This window comes from Mesocricetus auratus, unplaced genomic scaffold, assembly GCF_017639785.1.
Source record: "Mesocricetus auratus isolate SY011 unplaced genomic scaffold, BCM_Maur_2.0 Super-Scaffold_100008, whole genome shotgun sequence".
NCBI classification, from domain to species: domain Eukaryota; kingdom Metazoa; phylum Chordata; class Mammalia; order Rodentia; family Cricetidae; genus Mesocricetus; species Mesocricetus auratus.
Genome location: NW_024429192.1, coordinates 79,433,586 through 79,459,153, shown reverse-complemented (window position 1 = coordinate 79,459,153; position 25,568 = coordinate 79,433,586). Strand labels below are relative to the sequence as shown.

Genomic DNA, 25,568 nt, shown 5'->3' with positions numbered 1-25,568 from the left:
GGGGAACAGAATCTCTATCACTGAGACCTGGAGTTAACCAGGTTAGCAAGACTGGCTGGTCACTAAGCTCTAAGAAGGTACCTATCTCCAACTCTACAGCACTGGGACTACACAATCACACCACCACACCCAGCCTTTTCATATGGGTTTTGGGGGTTGAACTTGGGTCCTCATGCTCATGCAATGAACCCTTTACCAACTGAGCTGTCTTCCTGAGTCACAACTCAGCATCTTTAACAACTGGCATGTGCAAGTCCAGAGTTTCTTCTTGCATAGTGGAACCCCTGGAGCTCCTGTTCTATACTACTGCCCTTACCACTGATACTGCTGCCCACCAGGTGGGGAAAAAGCATCCTCCCCACATTCATTTTGATTTCCCTTAGGGTCCATCCTTCTTACACAGATCTCTAAAGTAAATTGAGTTCTCCAGTTGGGTAGTTAGGAGCACTCCATCATCCTGGCAACTGTGTCAGGAAGCTCTGATGAATCAGTGGGATCAACCCACAACTCCTGGGATTCCAGGGAAAATACCCAGACATATCTGTCTTTGTCACTGGACAAACGTATCTCTGTGCCTCAATTCACAAGCCCTTGAAAGCTGCTAACCTCTTATGCCACCATCCCATAGAGAACCTGTGGATTGCTGGACCCTATGTCTATTAGCATCTCCCAGCATTACTGGGAGACTTCTGTCTATTTGGTTTAATCAAAGCTTTGAGGTGTTTCTTCTTGCCGGCGGTGTATACCAAGTTGGGTTTGCTGACTGGTTGTCCAGGCCCTTATTTACTAACATGTATGGTTTTTATGGTAATCATCTCTCCTGCTTTTTACTTTGGGCTTCTATGGTGAGCTGTGTTTGTTGTGGTATGAAATGATACACATTCAGATTTTTCCAAGACACAAAAGTGTGGGCATTTTTTTCCTGGTTTGATCTTTCTCTTCTTTTTCTTTTAGCAACAGATAAATAGAGGACTTGAGGAAACACTGAATCAGGCTCTTGTTTTCTTTAAAATCTGAAAATCTCAGCTAGGAGACAAGAATCAAAGAGGTTGTTGGAGGAGGTGTCTGTAGGCTGAGGTGCAGCCCCTTCCCAGGGAATGTTCTGGGGGAGGGCCATGGTCACCTACACAGACAGTAAGATTGCCTAATTCAAAGCGCTCCTTCTAGGAGGGCATGGGGAAGATGGTTCCATCAGTCAAGTCTGAGTTCAAGCCCAGAATCATCATTTAAAAGGAGAAAAGGGAGGAGGAGGGGGAGGAGGAGAGAAGAAGAAGACTAGGTATAGTGACACTCAGTTGTAATATAACACTGGGGACATGAGGACAGACAGATAGACAGATGCCTGGGGCACACTCACTGGTCAGACAGCCTAGTTGAATCAGGGGATCCCCAAGCCAGTAAGAGGTCCTGCTTCAAGAGTAACAAGGCGGCTGGCTCCTGAAAAGCAACACACAGATTTCTCTTTGGCTTCCACACACACATACACATACATACATACATGCATACACACAGGGACACACACACACAAGAAAATGACTGGGCCATCGAGATGGCTCAAAGGGAAGGGATGCTTATCTCAGGGACCCACGTGGTAGAAGGAGTGAGTGGACTCCTCTACCCTCCACGCATGCACCATGGGCACCTATGTGCTTGTGTGAGCACATGGGAGCACATACACAAATGATAAAACATTAAATGCTGTGGCAGCTTGAGCAGTGCTTGCCACTTCCTCCCGTGATTTGTCCATTCCTTCAGGCAGTTCAACACCTCGTGTCACCCACAGAGTAACTGTGATGAGCATGCCCTGCCATTACTAGCTCTGTGACCTCAGGCAGGTCACTGAGCTGCACTTCATTCTTATTTATGAAATGGGGACAAATCGGGAATTGACCCCCATCCGTAACCGCATCTCTCAGGAAGTGGAGAAGGATCAGGAGTTCGAGGTCTTTCTCAGCTACATAGTGAGTGTGAGGCCAGCCGGGGCTAGACAAGACCCTGTTTTGAAAAGGAAGATGAGGAGAAAGAGGAAGCGGTGATGGAGCTAGAGAGAGGATGGGAAGCAGGCAGCCAGACAGGTCCTGAGGCTCACAGAATTGGGTCAACCATCTCAAAAGGGGCTCCTGGCGGAAGGGTGAGCCCCTTCTCTCCATTCTTGTTTTTATGTAGCCTCTTTTTCCCTTCCACTATGGGATGAAGCCATAAGCAGAGCTTCTAAACCACAAGCCAAAGACATTTCTATTCACTGTACATGACTCAGTCTATGGTTTTCTGTTTCAGCAGCAATGTACTGGAATAACACACACACACACACACACACACACACACACACACACACACACACACACCACCACCACCACCACCACCACCACCACCATACACATATAATACCACACATATACACATAAACACACACATATACACAACATGCATTTAACACACACCCAGGAACTACCATGTACACTCTGGGATGTACTAATAATTCAGGGAGGGAGCACTGGAAATGTGAGTCAGTGGATAGAGTACTTGTCTAGCATGCATAAGGCCCTGTGTTCCATCCCCAGTGTTGGCTAAATCAGGTATAGTGGCATTGAGGAGATAGAGGCATGAGTATCAGAAGTTCAAGGTCATCCGTGACTACATGGTGAGTTGGAAACTAGGCTGGGCTACATGAGACACTGTCTCAAAAAAAAAGTATATCAATGAAGGAAAGATGAGTCTCTACCCCATGAGTATCATCTGGTGTCATAGATAGCACTCAATAGACTGGAATCACCCAGAAAAGGTCTCAAGTACTGTCTTTATCAGGTTGGTCTATGGACTTATGTATAAGAGATTACCTTGATTGGAGTGGGAGGGCCTCACCCACTGTGGGCAGGACCATTCCCTTGGCAGGTAGTCCTTAGTTAAATAAGGAAGTTAGTGAACAAGTCAGCAAGCAGCATTACTCCATAGTTTCTGCTTCAGACTCCTTCTTACTCAAGATGGACTGTGATAGACTGTGATCTAGAGATGTACTCCAGATAAACTCTTTCTTCCCTTAAGTTGCCTTTGGTTGAGTGTTTCATCACAGCAGCAGAAAAAACACTGCAACATCTGTTGAGACAGGTGTAAGATAGCACAGTTGCTTTGAATGATGAGCTAGGGATCAGGTTGACCAGGAGTACAACGAGACCTCCTGGATCTGAGAGAAGATAGATGAGTGGGAAGAAGGGCCTATACAAGGCTAGGGCAGGGCCAAGGAAGTGGCTCAGCATGAGGCCCTTAGTCCTGTCCCCAGAACCCATGTTATTTAAAATTTAATTTAAAAAAGCAGTGTACATCTGTAATCCTAGGGCCAGGGAGGTGGAGACAAGTGGATTCATTGGTCAGCCAGTCCAGCCTAATCTGTGAGTTCAGTGAGAGACCCTGCCTCAAAAACAAAGTGGGCATGGGGAGATGGGCCAGTGGGTTAAGAGTGCTTGCTGTGAAAGTGTGGGGACCTGGATTCCAATCTCCAGCATCCAGGTAAAAAGCTGGGCATGGTTGTGCAAGCCTATAACCTAGCATAGAGTGGGGATCGGAGGATTGCTGTGTCTTTCTGGCTGCCAGCCTAACTCCAAGCTCAGAGAGAGACCTCATCTCAAAGGAACAAAACAGAGAGCGAAAGAGCAGGACATTTAATGTCCCTCTTCAGCCTCTACATGATAGCATGGCCACCTGCACACACACAGAGACAGACAGACACACACACACACACAGAGCTATAGCCAGTGTTGAGTGTTTTTTTTAAATAAAAGATGTGAGTTCATGGGGACAAGGGTAAGAGGTCACTACAAGCTTGGGATGCTGTGCCAAGGAGGGCAGATGCTGTCCTACAGGCAAAGCTGAGCCCCTGGGGCATTGGGGCAAGGGCTGAAAGCCAGGACGGATGGACAGGTTACAGAGATCATGGGCAGCAGTTAGGAGAACAGATGGGACCCTCAAGGCAAGAGGCAAGCCCTCATTTAATTGGACAGAGGCCAGGCAGAGTTTTATTGCTACTCCAGGAAACTTTGCACTGAAGTGCAACACACACACACACACACACACATACACACACACACACACACGAGAGCCACACAGCTCCTGAGTGTGTGCTTTTGTGATTGTCACAAAGTGCGTACACACTCCTGAGGGACACTGAAGCAAGAACAGAACACAGCAAGCTGAAAATTAATATTGTAGGATGGTGGTTTCTAACACAGTAGGAACTTTTAGTTATATATGCCCCGAGTATTAAGAAAGGAGAATGCAAGCCCAGCTCTAGCATTCATCTCTCTGCTTCCTGACTACGCATCAATGCCACCAGCGGCTTCACACTCCTGCCACCTTGACTCCCCACCATAGTGGATTAAAACCTCAAACTGTGACCCAAAAAATTCCCTGTTTTAGATTCATTTCTGTTATTGTGATAAAATACCCTGACCCTCCCCCCCCCAAAAAAACCAGCAACAACTTAGCTCCAGGTATAATCAGGGAAGTCCAGGCAGGAATTTGGCACAGATGATGACATCGCATTGAGGGTCAAGAGCAGAGAACAAGTGTCTGCATGCCCAGTTCTCAGCTCCATTTCTCCGCTTGTCCAGTTCAGGATCCCTTGCCTAGGGAATCCTGTCCCCCGTCTCCCTCGTCCCCATCCCCTGAAGTGGGATGGGTGTTTCCACATCAATTAACAATCAAGATTATCCCCCACAGACATGGCCTAAGTCCCTCACAGACACTTCCAGTTGAACCTACACTATGGCAAGTTGGCTACTGAAACTATCACACCCTTCTTTGCATATATTGCTTTTATCGGGTATTTTTGTCACCTCACTAGCAAAATGAATAGACAGTATGAGTTATATACTGTAAAGCACACTAATTTTAAGCACATACTCTGGGTTTTCATAAATGTCTTTAGCCATGTAGCCACAATCTCAATCGAGATAGAGAATGACTGCATTGAGCTAAAAAGCTGCCTCACATCTTGGTCCCTGGAACAGCAACTGGGACTGTCAGAAAGGCACTCTCAGGCCCCACCCTGATCCCACTGGATTCAAATTTCCATTTTAACAATTTAGTGAGGGACTCTGTGTGGACATCTAGACAATCCAAGTTCCCAGAGAGAGTTGAAGAGCCCAAAATGTTGTTAACCACCACCCCCTTATAGATAGCATAACCTTAAGCAGGTCCAGAGTAAATGATATATGATTGAGTTTGAAGAGAAAAGGAAAAAAAGGAATAAGGAAAATGCAAAATGGGGAGGAAATTGGGAAGCCATAGCAACAAGCTGCCATGACCACAGACTTGTTCTTCCCAGGCCTGACCTCCAATGACCTGACAGCTCGGGAGAACTGTGAGGGCAAGATTTGGGGACACTATGACTTTTGGAGAAGCTGCTTCTAGCTCTCTGTTCTGGATTAGAATTGAGGAAGCCATCCAACCAAACATGTGTGGCAAAAAAACACAAAACAAAAAACTAATTTGTAATTTTTAAAAAGTTTTGTTTGTGGGTAATACTGGACATTGAATTCAGTACCTTGCACATGGAAGGTGCTCTACCACTGAACCACACCCCAGACCCTCCCTAGGGGATTCTAGGCAGGTGCTCTACCACTGAGCCATGCTCCAGCCACTCACTGGGGGATTCTAGGCAGGTGCTCTTCTGTTGAGCTATATTAAGGGCCCTTTGTACTTTTTAGTTTGAGGAAGGGTCTCCCTAAGTAGGTCATTTAGACCTTGACCCTATAATGCTCCCGTCACAGCTTCCCAAGCCCTGGGATTGTAGGCATGAAGCTCCACATCCATTTCTGTAGTTTTAAATGTAAATTAAATTTCTTTTATGAAAACATTTATTTATTTATTTATTTATTTATTTATTTATTTATTTATTTAGGTGTGTATGTATGGATCATTTTCTAACCAGGGGAGTCCTATTCTGGAGCCGGCAAATGAATCTAATAACTCAAGAAGGACCATGATAGGAGCAGAATGAGTTTCCTTTGGCAGCAGGCCAATGGGTAGAAAATGGATCATTTTCACCCCACTTCTATTTCCTAGGCACGAAAACTTATCTGAGGTTACTGTGAGTCAAAACATTTTTTTTATTTTTAAAGCAGAATCTCAGCTCTTTAGCCCAGGTTGACCTGAATTCATTATGTAGCTGAGGTTAGCTTCAAACTCATGGTCCTGCAGTTCTGTTGTTCCTAATTCCTTGTAGAACCTCTCCTAGCATCTCGGTTTTCTCTCCACCTTACCCACTCCTCCTGCTCGATCCTTATCTTCCACCTCATCTGAAACCCCTGTCTGGTCATCCTGGGCATCTGTCCCCATCACGGCTGGATCTGGCTCTGCCGCCACTTCCTCTTCACAGTGTGGTTTTGTTTGGCTGTTGGTCCTTGCTTTGTGGCACGCCATGTGTATTTTTCCATGATGGCTATATCTGCTGTGTTGAGTAATAGTGACTGAAGTTTGGGACTGTGGAAGTAAGTCAGCTCTGAGCTGTCCCTGAGTTCCCGTTTGATTCCCAGCACCCACACTGAGGCTGCTGAGATCCAGGACACTCTTCTGGCCTCTTGGCACACTGCATGCAGGTGCACAAACCCCCCCAGACACACGGGGATACACAGAAGTAAAACATTGTTTTTTAAAGATTTATTCATTTATTATGAATACAACATCCTGCCTCCATGTATGTCTGCACTCCAGAAGAGGGCACCAGATCTCATTATGGATGGTTGTGAGCCACCATGTGGTTGCTGGGAATTGAACTCAGAACCTCTGGAAGAGCAGTCAGTACTCTTAACCTCTGAGCCATCTCTCCAGCCCTGTAAAACATACTTTTACATCTTTTTTTTAAACAAATGGTGAGACTATGCGGTAGAAAGGCCCATGTATTTAGGTTCTTTTTAATGTGTATTGTAGTTAAAGACACTCAAAACCTCAAATTACTGAGACTGCTCTCATTTGCCCCTGGGCATCCCTGTGTCCTTCTCATCACAGCTCAGCTTAGTTCTGTAGCCCTTTCAGCAGGAATTCACCGTTACTTGGTGCTATAGGTGTAGTTTTAGGGCAAAAGTGCAAGCTGTAGCAGCCATGAGAGGCTAGGTCCCAATGCCCAACCCACCATAATGCTGAAAAAGACACCTTGTGCTGACCGGCAGAGAGGGGAGAATTAACCAATATTAGACCCCCCTCCCAGGTCACCTTCAGGGACTGATGGGAGATTCAGGTTTAAGCTGACAAGGAATTGGAGCATGCAGCAAGAGACACAGATGGAAAAGTGGCCCTGGTCAAAATGGGGTCCGGTGGGTTGTCATCTCAGTTCTTGCTCTGCAAGATGTTCTGAAGAAGTCCCAATCACCGCAATGGCTTGGCGGAGCCAGCTGGATCTCCCATGACAGATACTTCTGCTCCAGTGTGAGCCTTCAGCATCTCAGTTGATTGCCCTGCTCACCCATTTGGGCAGAGTCTGTCCACAGGCTCCTTGTTGCTATGGAGTTGGGTTAGGTCCCTCACAATGAAGACGCTTATGGTTCAGTCCTGCTGTTTGTGGAATGCCAGTGACCAAGGGGAAAGCTGAGGAGGCAAATGCAGAGCCAGGAGGTGCAGCGAGGAGTTCGTGAGGCCAATGACTGAGGTCCTCGTTCAGGCATTCTGGAAAAGTCTAGACAAAGTAAAATGTTTTATAAATTATCGCTTAGTGTCATAATGGGACACTCTAAGTGACTCTCAAAGGATGTGCTTTACCTCTGAGGCCACATGTGGTTGAGTTCTCAGGACCAGAACCAGCCCCTCTTCTGGCCAGAAGCTACAACACAATAGCCACTGTGCAGCCATGGTCCACATAGCCTTCTGGGGTTCGCAGAGAATATTCTGATGGAATCCTACCCTTGGATCCCCCAAAGAAGCCCTGGAGGGGTGTGGCACTCTCTAGCCTCACTGGCATCATCCTTATTCCATCAGTGGGGCCCATACTGAGTTAATTTTTATTTTTGTAATTGGCTCTGCTCAACTCACTGTAGGAGCTTTGAGGAGTTAGATTCAAAGCCAGAGAGATGAGGAACCAGAGCCACCACCAGCTTCCTGGCCTACCTGCAAGTTCAATGTGACGTGCTCACCCCTTGGGGCAGCTCTTTTATGACCTCTTAGAGCTGTGGGATGACAGCTTTGATGCCCTGAGGCTGCACTGGGAGTCAGGACATCAACAGGCTCATTACCTTCCCATGCCCCTTCATGCCCTCTCTGTCTCTTACTTAGACTTCCCCAAGAGTCAAAGGGGCACACAGCCACCTACCAGCTGAGGGGATGGTAGATTGGCCCCATCCTGTGACCAGTGTCCATATAAAGAAATTCAAATCACACCATCAAAAGGCTGAGGCAGTGGCTCAGTAGATAAAGAGCTTGCCATGAAAACATAAAGACCCAAGTTCAGTTCCCCAGCTCCCACATACAGCCAGACTTGTCTTTAATCCTAGTGTCTTTACACTGAGAAAGGAGACAGAGACAGGAAAATCCTCCAATACTCAAGGCCAGCTCGCCTGGTATGCAGTCAAGAAGGACAAGACAGTCTGGCTCAAAAAGTAAAAGGCAAGGATCCGTGCTGAGGCTGTCTGCTGATGTCCACGTGCAGGCAATGGCCAACGCATGAGCATCTGCACACACAGATATGCATATATGTCTGTCTCTCTGTCTCTGTCTCTGTCTGTCTCTGTCTCTGTCTGTCTGTCTCTCTCTCTCTCACACACACACACACACACAGAGAGAGAGAGAGAGAGAGAGAACAAAAACTCCATCAAGACACCCTTCACTTAATGCCTGCACCAAGCTCAGCACTTGCCCAAGTCCAGCAGGCTGCCCTCAGCCCCTGACCTCTGCCCCACTGCTCTTGCCTTCCTGCTTTCCTGCCAGTTCTCTCCCCACAGCTGCCTCCCTTATCTGACTTTCCATTGTACTTTGTGGTGAAAAGAAACCACATTCCAGGCTGTGGTTCTGTAGGTAGGGTGCTTGCCTAGCATACAGGAAGCCTTGGGTTCCATCCTACAAGCTCTGGTGATGTGTGCCTGTTGCACTAGCACTTGGGATATGGAGGTAGGAGGATTGGAAGTTCAAAGTTATCTTTAGATAGTCAGTTTGAGGTCCTTCTGGGTTCCAAGAATCCCTGCTTCAAAAAAAATCAAGGGATGGGGCTAAAGAAATGGCTCAGTGTGTAAGAGCTGTGCAAGCATGAGGACCTGAGTTCCAGTTCCAGCATAAACCTAATGAGCTGTGGAGGATTGCTAGGGCTTGCCGGCTGTCAGGATAGCTCCGAGCTCATGGGAGATCTTGTTTCATGAAAGTAAGGCAGATAGTGATAGAACAAGATTCTCCTAACATGCACATACACTGTGAACACACACACACACACACTTGCACGCGCACACACACACACACACAATGGGAAACTGTAGCACAAATGCAAACAGCTGCAGCCACTGCAGGAAACATCTGGTCAGCTCCTTTAGAGTTACCATGGTGGTTAATACTTACTAATTTAATGTGTGTGGCATTTGCCGGCATGTATGTGTGTGCCCTGGTGCCCACAGAGGTCAGAAGAGGGCATCAGATTCTCTGGAACTATAGTAACAGATAGTGAACCACCATGTAGGTGCTATGAACTAAACTCAGGTCCTCTTCGAGAGTAGTAAGTGGTCTAAACCACTGAGCCAACTCTCCAGCCTGTGATGATTAATTTTGATCATCAGTTTGACTAAATTTAGAATCACCTAGGAGACACATCTCTGGGCATGTATTTAAGGGACTATCCAGAGAGGCTGGGGTGTGGATCAGTGGTAGAGCACCTGCCTAGAAACCCCCAGTGAGGGGCTAGGGTGTGGCTTAGTGGTAGAGCACCTGCCTAGAATCTCCCAGTAAGAGACTGGGGGTGTGAATCAGGGATAGAGCACCTACCTAGAATCTCCCAGTGAGGGGCTGGTGTATGGCTCAGTGGTAGAGCATCTGCCTAGAATCTCTGCTCCAATGTTGGAGATTCCCCATCTCTCTAAGACCTGGTTCTTTATCTGTGAGATGAGTGCTATATTAGCCACTTTTTTTGCTTCTGTGACTAGATACCTGAAATAACTACTTAAAAGAAGGAAAGATTCAATTTGGTTCACAGTTTCAGAGCGTTTCCTCCATGGACACTTGACCCCGTTCCCTTCATTGGGGAAGAACGCTGTGGTGACAGGAGGGTGCGGTAGAAGAGAACTGTTTTCTCAAGCCAGATAGGGAACAGAAACAGAGACATCTGGCCAGGGTAAGACATATCCCCAAGTATTCATCTCCAGTGACCACCTTCCTCCAACTAGACTCCACCTCCCAGTGCTTCTAGAACCACCCAGAAAAGTGCCACCATCTGGGACTCAAGGGTGGAACATATGAGCCCGTGGAGGACAGTTCATCAAGTGACAGCAAGTCTAATGTTTGTGTATTACAAACACACGCAAGTAGGGTATCAGCTGTGAGATGCTTGGAGCCACAAGCAGTCAAGTCAGTCAACAAGAGCAATCGTTATAGGTATTTACGATCCCAATTTCCTCCCCTGCACTTGTTTGGATTTTCACATTAATCACCAAACAACCCCCTCTCCCTGGTTAGTTAGGGTGACCTTCTAATTTATTAGCCAAACCTGGGTGCTTTTTGTTTTAATTAACATCCAGAAAATTGACTCCCTTTGGCATGTAATGCTATGAATTTTAATGCCTGTATAGGTTCATGTAACTACCACAGCAATCTGGAATCAGAATGGCTTCATCCTTCCAAAATTACTCATCAGAACTGCTCCTCCGTGACACACCTGCTTCTCTTCTCAATCCTGGCACTACTGTTGTGCTGGGGCACTGTGGTTTTCTCTTTGCAATAACAGTCTATCAGTTACATTCTATAAGATACAGGCTTTTGAAGCTACCCTCATTCACTGAATCACCCACTGCCTTGGACATTCATCTATGTTATTATATTTATGAATAGGATTTTTTCCTTTTTGTTGCTGAGTAATATTCCATTGTATGGATGTACCATGTTTGCTAATTCACCAATTGGTTGACACTTACGTTGATGTGGTTTGGAACAGTTTGTGTATAGCTGTGTATACACATTAGTTTGCAGGGTTTTGTGTAAATACAAGTTTAACATTTTTCTAGGGTGAATACATATTTAAGAGTAGGATATCTTAGTTCTATAAAAAATGACTGAGCTGCTTCACAACATGTATTTTGCTATTTTGAAGTAGCAGGGATTGAACCTTGGGACCTCATGCATGCTAGGCAGGTGCTCTAACACGGAGTGCTGGCAGTCCTACCAGTGAGTTCTAGACACTGCAGACCTCACTATAGCTTAATATAGTTGGTATTTTTCAGCTGGCACAATGAACGCTAGCACTGAGGAATGCTGTCTCAAATGTGGTTTTGCTTTGGCTTTCCTTCATGGTCAATGCTGCCCTCTCTCTCTCTCTCTCTCTCTCTCTCTCTCTCTCTCTCTCTCTCTCTCTCTCTCTCTCTCTCCTTCTCATTCAGTGAACTGAGCCATAATTCCCACTGTCACAGATGCTTGCTACTCCTACCGCCATGCCTTCCCTGCCGTAATGGGCTATATCCCCTTACACCAATTTAATCCCTACTCCCCTCAGTCATGTCTGTCTGATAGTCACAATGATGTGAAAAGCAGCCAACACAACACTGAAACGTTTTTGTATGTAGTATGTGCACAACCGGACACATGAATGTGCTCACATGAGCACGTATGTGCAATGTATCTGGAGTCCTGGGATGGGCCATGGTATCATCCACCTCTTTCTTTCTTGAGACAGGGTCTCTCGCAGGCCTGGAACTCATCGTGTAGGCTAGGCTAGACTGACTGGCCAGCTACTTCCAGAGATTCACATGTCTCCACCTCCCCAGTGCTCAGATTACAGGTGTACATCACTACACCCAGCAGTTCCTAAAGCAATTCTTTTGAATATTTTTTGTGTGTATGGGTGTATACTATGTGCATGCCGTGCTCATGAAGGCCAGTAGAGGGCATCAGATACCCTGGTACTGGAGTTACAGATGACTGTGAGCCATCATGTGGGTGATAGGAATCAAACCTGGGTCTTTTGAAAGAGTAGTCAGTGCCCTTAACCACTGGACCATCTCTCTAGCCCATGCCCGATCTTAGAAAAATTATTTATTATTATTTTTGTGATGCATTGTGATGACATTACTCCAACTACCCTCTACATCCCTCTTTCTTTGCCTTCCTCCCTTCTTCCCACCCTCCCTTCCTTTCTTCTGTCTGTATTTCATTCTCTGCAAAGGGACCATGCATGCAGCCATAGTCATGTTTGCAATGGTCAAACTGCATCCAGAAGGCGGAGCCCATCACCACCCTCCCCATCCTTCAGTTCCACCCTCCTTCCAACACTTCTAGGTGTTCCCTGAGCCTCTGAGGGGGTCACAGATGTCCTATTTGGGGCCAAGCTCTCAACAATCAGTTATTCAGAACACTGCCCAGTTACGTGTCCCCTGTTGACCACATGCATGCTTCTTATTTAGATGATCCATTGCAAATTCATTTTTGTATAAGATCTGAGATGTATTAAAGGTTTGTTTTTTGGATAAAAATGGAGAATTCTTCAAGTACAAGTTACTAGAACCTGCCCTTCCCCTGCTGCATCACCTTTGAACCTTAGTAAAAACCCCGTTAGCCATGTTTTCTGGGGTTATTTCCCAATGAATGATGTTGTCCCCGGACCCTTGTGTCTGTCCTTTCACCAATATGGCACTACAAGGTTTGGTCACTATGAGAGTTTTACAGGTCTGAAAAGAAAAGCAGGGTTTTGAAACCATTGTGACTATTTTAGTTTCTTTTTCCTTCCCTATAAGAAAATATAAGACCCAGCTGGTCTGTATCTACAAAAATAGGGCTGGGACTTTATTGCCGTTGGGTTGAATCGACACATCAGCTCATCAAGTATATTTAAATCTTCTTTGAGTTCCTTCATCTGTGTTTTATAGTTTTCTATAAACTGACATTGTGCTCGTTTTGTGAGAGTTTTACTTAATTTGTGTTGTGGGTTGTGAGGAGCGCCTTTAAATCATACCAAGTATTGGAGGGGGTGTGTCAGTCTTGCTCTGTGACAAGTACCTTAGAGAAACAGTCTCATTCCTAAGGAGAAATGGTTTTGTTGGGTTCTTGGTGTAAGATGTTTTAACCCCAGGTCTGTGGGATCTGTTGTTTCCACAGCAGGCATGTGTGGCAGGACTGCTTACCTCATGGTGTCCAGGAAGCAAAGAGAGTAACAGGAAGGGGGCAGGGCTGAGACACATCCTCCACGGGCATGCCCCAACAACATGCTTCCTTCAACCAGTTGTACCCTCACCCCCACAGTCCCATCACCCCCACAATGAATGGCCCAGCTGCATTCCAAATGTATCAATGAACAAAGCCATTAATTAGGTCTGAGCCCTCTTCTTCTAATTGAGTGGTTCAGTCTAGTCAAGGTGACGGTCATGGTCACGATTACCCATCACAAAGTGACTCCAGTCTTTTGTGACTTGCTGTTAGTTACCCATTTCCCACTGCAGAGGGGTGACCATTTCCCTAGGTCAGAGGTCAACAAAGAACTGTCAGTCGGCTTAACCCATCTCAACTACTGTAGCAAAATACCAGGAACTGTGTGGTTTGTAAACAACACTTGTTTCTCACAGTTCCAGAGTGTAAGAAGTCCAGGATCAAGATGCTGGTAGGTAAAGGTTCCCTTCATCTTAGATGATGCCTTCCTGATGGTTTACCACATGGTAGAGGGGACCAGACATGTCTGTAGGCCTATTTCATCAAGGTATTCCCTCCTGTCCTAGTAAGTTTTAACAGTTGGCATGATATATCAATTACCTGGGAAGAGACTCTGAATTGAAGAATTGTCTGGATCAGATAGGTTTGTGGGCGTATTTGTCAGGACTTATCTTGATCATTAATTGATGGAGTAGGATCCATCCCAGTGTGGGTAGCAGCATTCCCTAGGCAGATGGTCCTATCTTTATTTTTTTTGATGTAGGAGGTCCAGCCCACTGTGGGCAGCAACATTCCCTAGGCAGGTGGTTCTGGAATGTATATCTAGCTGTGCATAAGTCTGTCTACCTGCCAGCAAGCAGCATTCTTCACAGTTTTTCTCTCACTTCTATGGCTGTGAAGTGAGTTCCTTATTCAGATAATGCTGTGTGGAACAGCAAGCAGTCTAGTCTTCAAGTTCCTGCCTTGACTTCCCTTAGTGATGGACTGTGACCTGGAATTGTAAGCCATATAAACCCTTTCTCCCTCAGTTCCCTCTGAGTGTTTTATCACAGCAACAGAAACTGGGACTCCACCCTTGTCAGGCCTCTATTTTTTTTGACAGAATTGCCTCCACAGTCCTGACTGTGTAGAGGTCAGGACCCCAATGCCTGGTTTCAGGAGAGTAAACAGTCACTCTGACAATAGCCTTGGGTGTAGAGGAGATCTCATGTCCCTTAGGTACTGGCCACGCCCATTTGGGGCATGGACAGAGGGATGTGGGAAAGGCGAGAGATAGAAGGGGAAAAAGGAAGTAAAAGTTCTCTCTCTTGGATCCTGCCAGTGCTCTAACTACTGAGCCAACTCTCCAGCCCCATTCCCATCTTTTGTTGAATTTTTAAAATTTTGTGTATGTATGCACATCTACAAGTGCCTGTACACATGAATGTAGATGCCTACAGAAGCCAGAGGTTTCATTTCTCAATGGAACTGGAGTTACAAGCAACTGTGAGTTACCCAACATGGGTGCTGTGAACCGAACTCCTGTCCTCTGTAAGAGCAGTGCATATTCTTAACTGCTGAATTCTCTCTCTGGTCCCTCTGCCTTATTTTCAAGTCAGAGTCTCTCACTAAACCTGAAGCTCACTGATTTGGTCAGAGAGACCCGGGGATCCTCCTGTCTCCACCTTCCAGCACTGGGATTACAAGTGTGCACCCTGCTTTTATGTGGGCATCGGGGATCCAGATTCATGTCTTCACACCTGCATAGAAAGTCCTTTACCTACTGGGCCATCTCCCCAGCTCCCTATTGCCCGTTTTACAGCTCAGGGCACTCATGTGGGCTACAGCTGTGTTATCCCCACCCAATTCCAACCCTGTTAGCAAGCCTCCTTGTCACTGTGTTCTTTGGCAATGAAAGCCAGCTTTGGTGACTTGCTGTCTGGATTTCCAGCTCTCCTCTGCCGTATGCCTTGTCTTTCTCTTATTGATAGTGTGAGTATTCATTGCCATTTCGTATATTACAGATGTTTCCCTGGACCATAACTTATATTTTAACTTTGTCACGCTGTTTTTCACCAGGCTGGAGTTTTAAATTATGATGTACTTTGAAGCATCAATCTTCTCCCAAATGACATTAGCATATTATGCCTTGTTTAAGGAGGCCTTTCCTATCCCAAGGTTATAAACATATTTTAATGTTTTCCCTCTAATACATCTGGAATTTATTATTTAATTTCTAAGTCATTCATCTATCTGCAGATTATTTTGGCAAAGGAGCAGGGAAAACAATTTTTACAACTTTGCTAGCATATGATCAAATACTTATTTTATATTTATTTATATCTATTTTATTCTCTACATTGTTTTGCGATATGGTTCTAGATATGCACTAATAATTAATTGTGTGTGTGTGTGTGTGTGTGTGTGTGTGTGTGAGGGATGTGTGTACATGCCTTAACACATGTGTGGAGATCAGAGGAAAACCCTGTTCAAGGCAGGGTCTACTATTGTTTACCATTGTGTACAATCAGCTCCATGACCTGTGAGCTTCCGGGCTGTAATGCTTTGATTGTACTAAACCTGCCCTTGGGAAGAGAGTCTCACTGAGGGATTGGCTTGTGGGGCATGTCTGTGGGAGACTGTTTTAATTAAGTTAATTGATGTAGGAACAGCCAGCCTACCAGGGGTAGCACCATTCCCTAGGCAGAATGTCCTGGACTGGGTAAGAGTAGAGAAATCATGCAGAGTTCAAGCAAGCTCCTCTCCTGACTGAAACCTGGAAATATGAGCTACAGTTAACCCTTTCTCTTCAAAGATGCGCTTTTGTCTGGGTATTTTATCACAGCAACAGGGATGAAACCAGAGCATGATGATTCCCCTGCCCCTGCCTCCCAATCCATCTCTTCACAGAAACACCAGTGTGACAGATGTGTCTCTGTGCCTGGCTTTCCCTGGGATCTTGAGATTTGAACTCAGGTCCTCGTCCTTGCACAGCAAGCATTTTACTCACTGAGCTATCCCCCCTTACTAAATATTGTCTTATATGTGGGTTATTGACTCATCTTTTGCTCATTGAGTCATTGTCCCACCCCTAGTAACTCTTCCTTGTCCCTTTCAAATCTGTATCTGCTTCCGCACCCCTAAGCCTATCATTTTCTCTCATGTTTGTCTTCTGGTCCAGGAGCCTGTATTTTGTCACCTGGTTGAACTTTTCCATCAGTGCAGATGTTTCATACTCTTGTTATTGTTCATCTGTAAAGACTTAATTTGCACTTTAAAGTTCTAGCATATACTTTGGAGATAATAACACTTGCATTCTTTAAATTTTCTAGCATTGGGGCCAACAAAATGGTTCACCGGGCAAAGGTGCTTGCTGCCAACCAAGCCTGATGACCTGAGTTCCATCTCTAGGACCCACACAGTAAAAGGAGAAAAACTGGCACCCAAAATTTGTCCTCTGACACCTACACATGTGCATTGTGGCACCAATGCTCACATATACATCACATGCATGCACACACAAATAAATAAATACAACAAAAATTTAAAATGAAAAAATCACTGTTTTTGCCAGCAAATATGCCATATGTTATTCCTGTTTTTTGTTATTGTTGGAACTTCCCTTGGTGTCTAATACATGTTTAATGTTCATAAAATCTGTTAGGAATTTGCATCCGTGCTTTGTTGGGTATCAGACTCTGGGCTCTGGGCTCTGGGCTCTGGGCTCTGGGCTCAGAGCCCCTCTGAGAACCAATGCTTTATTTTGTCATTTGTAATGTACTCCTTTGTCCCTTTTTATGAGAAAGAACCTTGTGAGTATAATGACATCTTTACTGATTTGTTTGTATTTCTCTGGATTTTGCTGGTAACTCTGTGTGTGTGTGGAGGGGGGAATATGTGTGTGTGTGTGTGTGTGTGTGTGTGTGTGTGTGTGTGTGTGTGTGTATCTGTCTCTGTGTGTCTGTGGTGTGTGTATGTCTATGTGTGTGTGTATGTCTGTGTCTGTGTTCATGTGTTAGTACAGGTTTGCTTAGATGTGTGTGCACACACTACCATACCTGGCATTTTTACATGGATGCTAGGCTGTGTGGTAGTGTCTTGCCAACTGAGCCATTGTCCCACCCTCTAGTAACTCTTCCTTGTCCTTTTCAAATCTGTAACTCTTAACTTCTATTGTACTGTAAAAGAATGGGAGTCCTTTATTACATTTACTTATCTATTTATTTATGTGTGCCCCACTGTAAGAGACTCCATTTAATTTAATTATCACACCCTCTATCTCTCAACTATCTATCTATCTATCTATCTATCTATCTATCTATCTATCTATCTATATTGAGACAGTGTGATTCAGGGTGACCTTGACCTGTAACTGAGGATGACTTTGAACTGGCCCTCCTCCCTGCTCTTCTGAGATGTGTGCCAGCATCCCCAGCCTTAATTCTCTCCTCAAAAGTACATTAAGTACAGTGACAGTGTGAGGTCCTGGGGCTTTAGAACTTCAGCATGTGATCATGGGGGCCAACTCTCCAGAGTGCTACAGTGTCTTCCTGCCATCTCCCATTCCTTCCTCTGAGGCTCCTCTCTCTCCCTGGCCCATGTACATCTTTTACACTTTTTTTTTCATTAAAGGACTGTGGAGTCTGTAAACATTTTGAATCTTTAAACGTAAGGCAAAAAACTTTTCCCCCATTTCTTCCCAACACTTGTGTCATTGTTTAGCTAAACATAGAATCCTAATTACAAACTTATTTTTCCTTAGAACTTTAAATCTACCACCCATTGTCTTCTTGCAGCTGAGGTTGTTAAATGGCTGCCTGTCAGTCTTTTTATTTGTTATTTGGGGGCGGGTGTTCATTTGAGACAGGGTCTCATGTAGCCCAGGTTGGCCTCCAACACACTGTATAACCTAAAATCACCTTGAGCTCCTCATCCTCCTGCCTCCCCTCCCCCATTCTGCCTTTACCAGTTGGTTTATGTGGTGCTGGAGGTGGGACCCAGAGCTTGCTATCTGCTAGGCAAGCACTCTACTCAGCCACACATCCCAGCCTCGTCCTACTACACAGATAGCACATTTCTGCAAGCTCCGGGGTCTTTTTCATAGCTTCTCCCACTGAGCCACTTAGATGGATGGCCCTTCCCAATCTTTTAGCTTAGTAACTTGGTCATAAGCTAGGTCTACTCATGAGATCATTTCTCCTGCAGTTTCTCCTCTGTGTGCTTGAGTGGCATCTCCCACTTTCCTTAGGGTGTAGGAAGCATGAATTTCTTTGAGGGTGTTTTGTTTTGCTTTTTATTTGGTTGATTGGTTGGTTTTAACAGCATCTCATGTAGCACAGGCTAGCCTTGAATTTTCTATGTAGTTGAGGATGACCTTGAACTCCTGATCCCTTCCCTGGCCTCCACTTCTACAGTGCTAATTTATAGGCATGCACCATTGCATCCAGTTTTAATGTGAGCTTTGTTTTGGTGACCTCACTCTGTCCCTGGTGGATACCCATTAGTTTTGCCTTTCTCTAATGGCCAATGTTCCTAGTGAAAGGATCATCCTCCAGGGAATGTTCTCCCGGGTTTATCTACCGAGGCTGCATCTGCTCACTGTAACCTTTTGTGAGGGAAAGGTGGTGCCAGCTGTGACGAGAGAAAGATGCTGGATCCAGTGCATCCTGTTCCTCCCAGATTCTCCCTGGCCCTTCCTCTCTGACCTCCAAACCCCATGTCCATGTAGGAAGTCACCCCCATGTCCTGCTGCTTAACCACAGGTGGATGAGGAGAATTTGCAGAAGGGCTGACAGCCTCATTTCAGACAGGTTCTAAATTGTTCCCGTGGAGTCATCCCTGGTGCATGGCTGCTTGGGTCTTGGGGGACACCTTTCCTTCAACCTATGCTTTAGGGCAGATACTGAAAGATTTCTCGTCCACTCCATTAGGAGTGGGAGAGAGGGAGAACTGTGTTTATCATGTGTGTATCTTATCATCAAATTGCCTGCATGATATCATTCGATAATCTTGCCCAATCAATAAATTGAAAGAGTTTTCTCTTGTTCCCCTCCTTTCTCCTTGAAATTCTTTTTGCACCAAAATGACCTAGTTGGTCCTTGCCTATAATCCCAGCATTCGGTAGGTAGAGGCAGGGTGGTTATCACGAGTTCAAAGCCAGCCTGGGCTGCTTAAATGACTCAAAGACCAGCACAGTTCAAAGGTAGAGAGCTTGCCCAGCATGTGCATGGCCCCAGATTTAACCCAGGATCTCTAAATGTGGATAAGTAAACAGAAGATTTTTTTTTTGCTAGGCCAGCTCCTCTCTTCCTGCTCTTTGAATCTAAAGCACAATCCAGCATCTTCTATATTATCTATAGAGTCCATATTGTGGTTTGGACCCTGTGTTATTTTTATTGTGTTGGAGAAAGCAGGTGCCACAGCATGAACACAGAGGTCACAGGGCCCCTTTCCATGGGCTGTAGGCCTCTGCAGTGGGCACCTTAACTTTACATCATGCCAGCCCCGGGGGCCTTTGTTCTTGCCTGTCTTGTCTCCTTTCATATTAATGATTGTAATTTACATATTAATTATCTCCCTCCCCAACTTCTTGTGACTTGCAGTCTGTCCCCTGTGTCTTCATTCACGCACCAGCCAAAGGTGTTTAATAATAAAACAGAACCCAAAGTGGGACTTTTGTCCTTGCCACATAAGACCTTCTCCAGAGTTTTAAAGTGATATTCAACACAAGCTGGGCCTGGTGGTATGTATATACAAACCCATCACTTGTGAGGTGGAAGCAGGAGGATCAGGAGTTCAAGACCAGCTTCTGCTACATATCAAATTTGAGGCTAGCCTATGCTACATAACAAGATCCTGTCTCAAAAAATTTTACTCGACACACATAAATATGTGTTCCTACAAGTAACCCACTTAGGCAATAGTGTCCCCATGAGATAGGTTTCAGGAAAGCCTGTCAGAGCTGGCAAGATGGCTCAGTGTAAAAGCATTTGCCTTGCAACACTGACAACCTCAGTTCAACACCTGGAGACCATGTGACAGAAGGAGAGAATCAATTCCACAGAGCGGTCTTCTGGCTACACGCACGCACACACACACACACACACACACACACACACACACACTCGCAGAAGAGGAGGGGGAGGGGAGGGGGAGAAAGAGGGGAGGAGAGAGATTGTCCATCTAACTTCTACTATTTTATCTCAGTGTCACAGAAAAAAAATGGCCAGGCTGGGAATGGTGGCACACACTTGTAACCCCAACATTAGGGAGGCAAAGGTAGGAGGATCATGGGTTCAAGGTCAGCCTGGACAATGTAGCATGATCTCAAAAGAAGAAATGAAAAGAAAATAGAGAAAGGAGGAAGGGTGTGGGGAAGAAGGGAAGAAAAAGTGGACAGAAGCAGAAATTAGAGGTAAATGTAAAGTATAATAGAGGTTTCAAAGTCTTAGATTGGAGGAGAACAAGTGTCTAACAATTTTTATGATGATCATGTGTCAAACTGATCAAACTTTAGATGTATTAAATGAAATATAGTAATAACCACTTCACCCATTTCTTATGATTTTCATTTGCCTGCCAAAATCTTCAGGTCTTTCTGGACATGGTGGCACATGGCTGGAATCCCATCTCTCAGGCAGAGGCAGAAGGATGACCTTGAGTTTTGAGGCTAGCCTGGTCTGCATAGAGAGTTCCAGGCCAGCAAAACGTTGGCTACTTTTCTGTTTGGTTTATTTGGTTTGTATTTGTTTAAGAAAGTGTCTGACGCTGTAGGCCAGTGGGTTGACTTTGCTCTTTCTACCTCAACAGTCTGAGAAACTGAACAATGGGCTTACACGATCAGGCCTAGACCTGTTGCTTTTGCTTTTAAAAAATGATAATCTTGAGGTTTTGCAGCATGGATCAGCATTAAGAGCACTGGTTGCTCTTGCACAGGACCCAGGGTCAGTTCCCAGCACCCACATCAGGCAGCTCACAATGGTCTGTAACTGGCCTCTGCCAGAACTACACACACGTACTGAACATATCAATAGACACACATACATGTAAATAAAAATAAATGTAATTTTTAAGTTGTTTACTTTCTGATAGTTTCATACTTATGCATATGTCTTTTGATTATATGCACCTTCCTCCTCTCTCGGCCCCTTCCCACTTCTGAAAGCACATTCCCAACACATCCCTCCCACTCTACTCTCATGCCTTTCTTGTTGTGTTTAATTACAGTTGCCCACATAGGTATGGGATTGTTTACTGGCTCATGGACAAGTCAACAGTGGCTACATCACAAAAGAAAAATGATTCTCCCTCCCTCATTAACTGTCAATAGCTTTTAACTAGGTATATAGCCTCAAACGCCCCTCCTCCATCCATACCCAGCAATGTCTTGTCACTGACTTCTCCAACCATTGATTTGCTGCCAGGAAACTTTTCGAAGCCCTGCATAACCTTGATGGGTAAACATTGTGTCCTCATTCACAAATGAGAAAATGTAGAAGACTGACTCACACGCCAGCTAGCCTAGCAGACAAGAGAGCATACCTCAAACAAGATAAAGGGCAAAGCCCCATGCCTGAAGAGGCTAGCCTATGCTACATAACAAGATCCTGTCTCAAGTCATCTCTGACCTCTACATGCGTACCCACACTCACACCTGAGGTCATACTCAATCCCCACACGCATGCTTGCACTCACACGGGAACATTATTCTGGACCTGGAGAGATAGCTCCGTGGGTGAATCACCTGCCATACAATCATGAGAACCAGAGTTTGGATCCCCTGCATCCATGTAAATGTCGAGTGAGCACGGCAGCCCACGTGTAATTCCGTCCTCAGAAGGTAGACACAGCATCTCCTGAGCAGGTGGGCCAGCTAGACAAGCTCTATTGGTGACCTCTGGGTTTGATGGAGAGGACCTGTCTCGGAGAATAAAGTAAAGAATGATCAAGAAAGACTACCAAAGTTAGTCTCTGGTCTCCGCATGGGCACCTGTACATAGGCATGCACCCATACACATGCCAACATCATTCTAGAAGTAACCCCCAGAGAGTCAGTGGACTCAGAAATTTCTGACTACTGGGAAAGACTTCACTGTCTTGGTTTTATGAGAGAGAGATTCCCATGTAGTCCAGGCTGGCTTTGAACTCACTATGTAGCTCAAGCTGGTCTGGAACTCCATACCCTGCTGAATATACATCAGCACCACACGTGGCTTCCTAGAGTGGATGGAACACTGGGGCCTGAGAGGCAAGGGACTGACACATGAGCACTCATGTGACCAACCACCAAGCAAGGTGACTGACCAGAGGCCATGGGAGTGATTCCACAAGGCAGAATGAAAATTGCTACAGACTGACCTCAACCAGCCCAGAGGAGCATGAGCTATCATAGAGGAAAGAACAACCTCTTTAGAAAATCCTGTTTTCACATGGGTATTATTGAACTTACTGGTTTGAAAAAGCTCTGTGAGTCAGGCATAGCAGTGCACATCTGTGATGTAGAACTCAGGATGCTGAAGCAGGAGGATTTGAGTTCCAGGCTAGAACAGATGCCTAGGAAGACACTGATTCAAAATAAAAACCAAACGTTGGAACTCAACAGTAGATCCCTTGCCTACCACAGTGAGGAGCACAGGTGAGGCTCAGTGGTAGAGCACCTGCCTAGACTCCCCCAGTGAGGGGCTAGGGTGTGGCTCAGCGGTAGAGCACCTGCCTAGAATCCCCCAGTGAGGAGCACAGATGTGGCTCAGTGGTATAGCCCCTGCCTAGAATCCCCCAGTGAGGGGCTAGGGTGTGGCTCAGTGGTAGAGCACCTACCTAGAATCCCCAGTGAAGAGCACAGATGTGGCTCAGTGGTAGAGCACCTGTCTAGAATTCCCCAGTGAGGGCCTGGGGTGTGGCTCAGTGGTAGAGTACCTGCATAGAATCTCCAGTGAGGAGCACAGATGTGGCTCAGTGGTAGAGAACCTGCCTAGAATCCCCCAGTGAGGGGCTAGGGTGTGGCTCAGTGATAAGCACTTGCCTAGCATGTGCAAGGCCCTGAGTTCTGTCCCAAGTACTGCAAAGGAATAAAACACTGGAGAAACTAAGGTGGAAAAAATTCCTTATAACTTCTGAAATATACTCTGGGGGTTAGCGAGCCACGCTTGACTCATTCCCTGGAAGAGGAAGCGTGTGGTGTTAGAGCTGTGATTAAATGGATCCCCGTGTCAGCTACAGAAACAAGTGTGTTAAGGATGGCGCATCAGCCCCAACTGTGTGTGACCTCGTTTTATTGCCCTGTGATGTGACCTGAGCATTACTTAAGTGGAGATGGTGTGTCTTTTATTGCACTTTCCCCATCTTTCCCCATGGCTGCCCATATTTTGTGCCACACTCCCGGTCTTGTCAGCCACCGTCCATTACTGTCATCCTGTCACCACTCGCCTGATGTCCTTGCAGTGGGAGCCAAATGGAGTTGTCCTGGTTAAATAAGCTGATCGAGACTGAGATGCAGAGGAGAAACTGGAATCCAGACACCTGAAGGGAGCTGACAGTAACTAGGTATCAAGGTATGTCAGTTATTACTGGCAGAAGGAATTAAGCATTAGCAGTAGAATGCTGTGGATGGATCAGGACCAGTGCTGGGAAACCGGAAATCATTGCCCTAGTCTCTGGGAACTCTGCCTTCTCGTTTGTGGTGTGTGGCTGAGTTTCCCGTTCATCTTTCTAGGATGAATTTTTATTTCCAGCTGCCCAACTGCAGACATGAAAGATTAGGTTTTTTTTAAGAAGATGAGAAGCTGGGGAGATGGCTCAGTGAGTAAAGTGAAGATGTGAGGAGCTGAGTTCGGATCCCTAAGACCCATGTACAGCTGGATGTGGAAGCGTGCCTCTATAATCACAGTGCTCCTGTGGCAAGATGAGAATTCCTGAGAGCTTGTGGGCTGGTTGGCCCCACATGTACTGTAGTGAACTATAAAGAGATGCTGCCTCAAACACGGTAAAGTTGAGGATCCACACCCAAGATTGTTCTCTGACCTCCATATTCATATGGTATCATGTGCATGCCTGCACACACACACACACACACACACACACACACACACACCATACACATAAAATATTTCCAGTTATGGTTAATCGTATGTCACTTGGCCCTCCATTGAGGCAGTAGGAAAATGAATGGCAAATTAACTGGCTGTGATGCAGACCCTGGCCATCCATTACTCATCAGACCTGAGACAGGTCACCCAACCACTCCAGATGGTAGCTCTCTAATCCACAAAATTCAAATGGTCCCAGTACCTTCCTTTCAGAGTCATTTGAAGGATGAAATGAAACTGAGTGTGTAGTACACACTCCTCCCAGCCTCCTCCTAAGGCAGGAGGATTACAAGTTCAAAGTCAGTCTGTACTGCATAGGCAATTCTAGGTCTGGTGTACACACACACACATACACACACACAAACACTCTTAATGGAAATGTAACTCAGTGATAGAGTATTTACTTAGTAAGAGTAAGAGGGCCTTTGGCTAGGCAGTGGATAACTTAACTAGAATCCTTCAGTGGTACAGCATCTGCCTAGACCCCCCCCCAGTGAGGTGCTGGGGTGTGGCTCAGATGGTAGAGCCCCTGCCTAGAATCCCCCAGTGAGGGGCTTGGGTGTGGCTCAGTGGTATAGCACCTGCCTAGACTTCCCCAGTAAGGGGATAAGATATGATCCAGTGGTAGAGCACCTGCCAATTCCACCCACAGAATAAGAAAACAAGGGATTTATATATAGTGCCTTTACATGTTTAGCCCCAAAGGTAATAGTAGTCTCAGGTGACAGACAAGAAGACATGTTACTCCAAATATTACCATCCAACAATGGACCAGATTCAAAATGTAGATTCCCAGTTTGGAGTGTAGCTCAGTGGGTGGAATGCTTTCCCAGAATGCACAAAACTCTGGGTCCTAGGACCAGCACAGCATAAACCAGGTGTGGTGCACACACCTGTAATGCCAGCATACATACTGGATAAAGGATCAAGGTTACCCTCAGCTACCTAGCAGACTGAAAGTTAGCCTGGGCTGCACGAGACCCCATCTCCAGTGGTGGAGGGAAGAAAAGAAGAGAACTCTTAGTCTAATGAAATACAGGTTCCCAGGCCCCAGTTCCGCCCTGCTGTGCCAGAATCTACATTCAACAAGATCCCAGCTGGACTATTGTCAAGAAACTCCTTGTGTTTTTTTAGGTAATTTTAGTCAATTGAACAAACAAATCTGTGTTATGCTGTATTATGAAGTCAAGAAAA

The 25,568-nt window shown here is 45.7% G+C and overlaps 1 protein-coding gene across 2 annotated transcripts in view; it reads left to right on the top strand.

Moving 5' to 3' along the window:
* The window catches only part of Card11 (caspase recruitment domain family member 11), a 124,009-nt gene that overhangs the window by 13,011 nt on the left and 85,430 nt on the right, over nt 1–25,568 (top strand). The gene's annotated exons all lie outside the window — the stretch shown is intronic.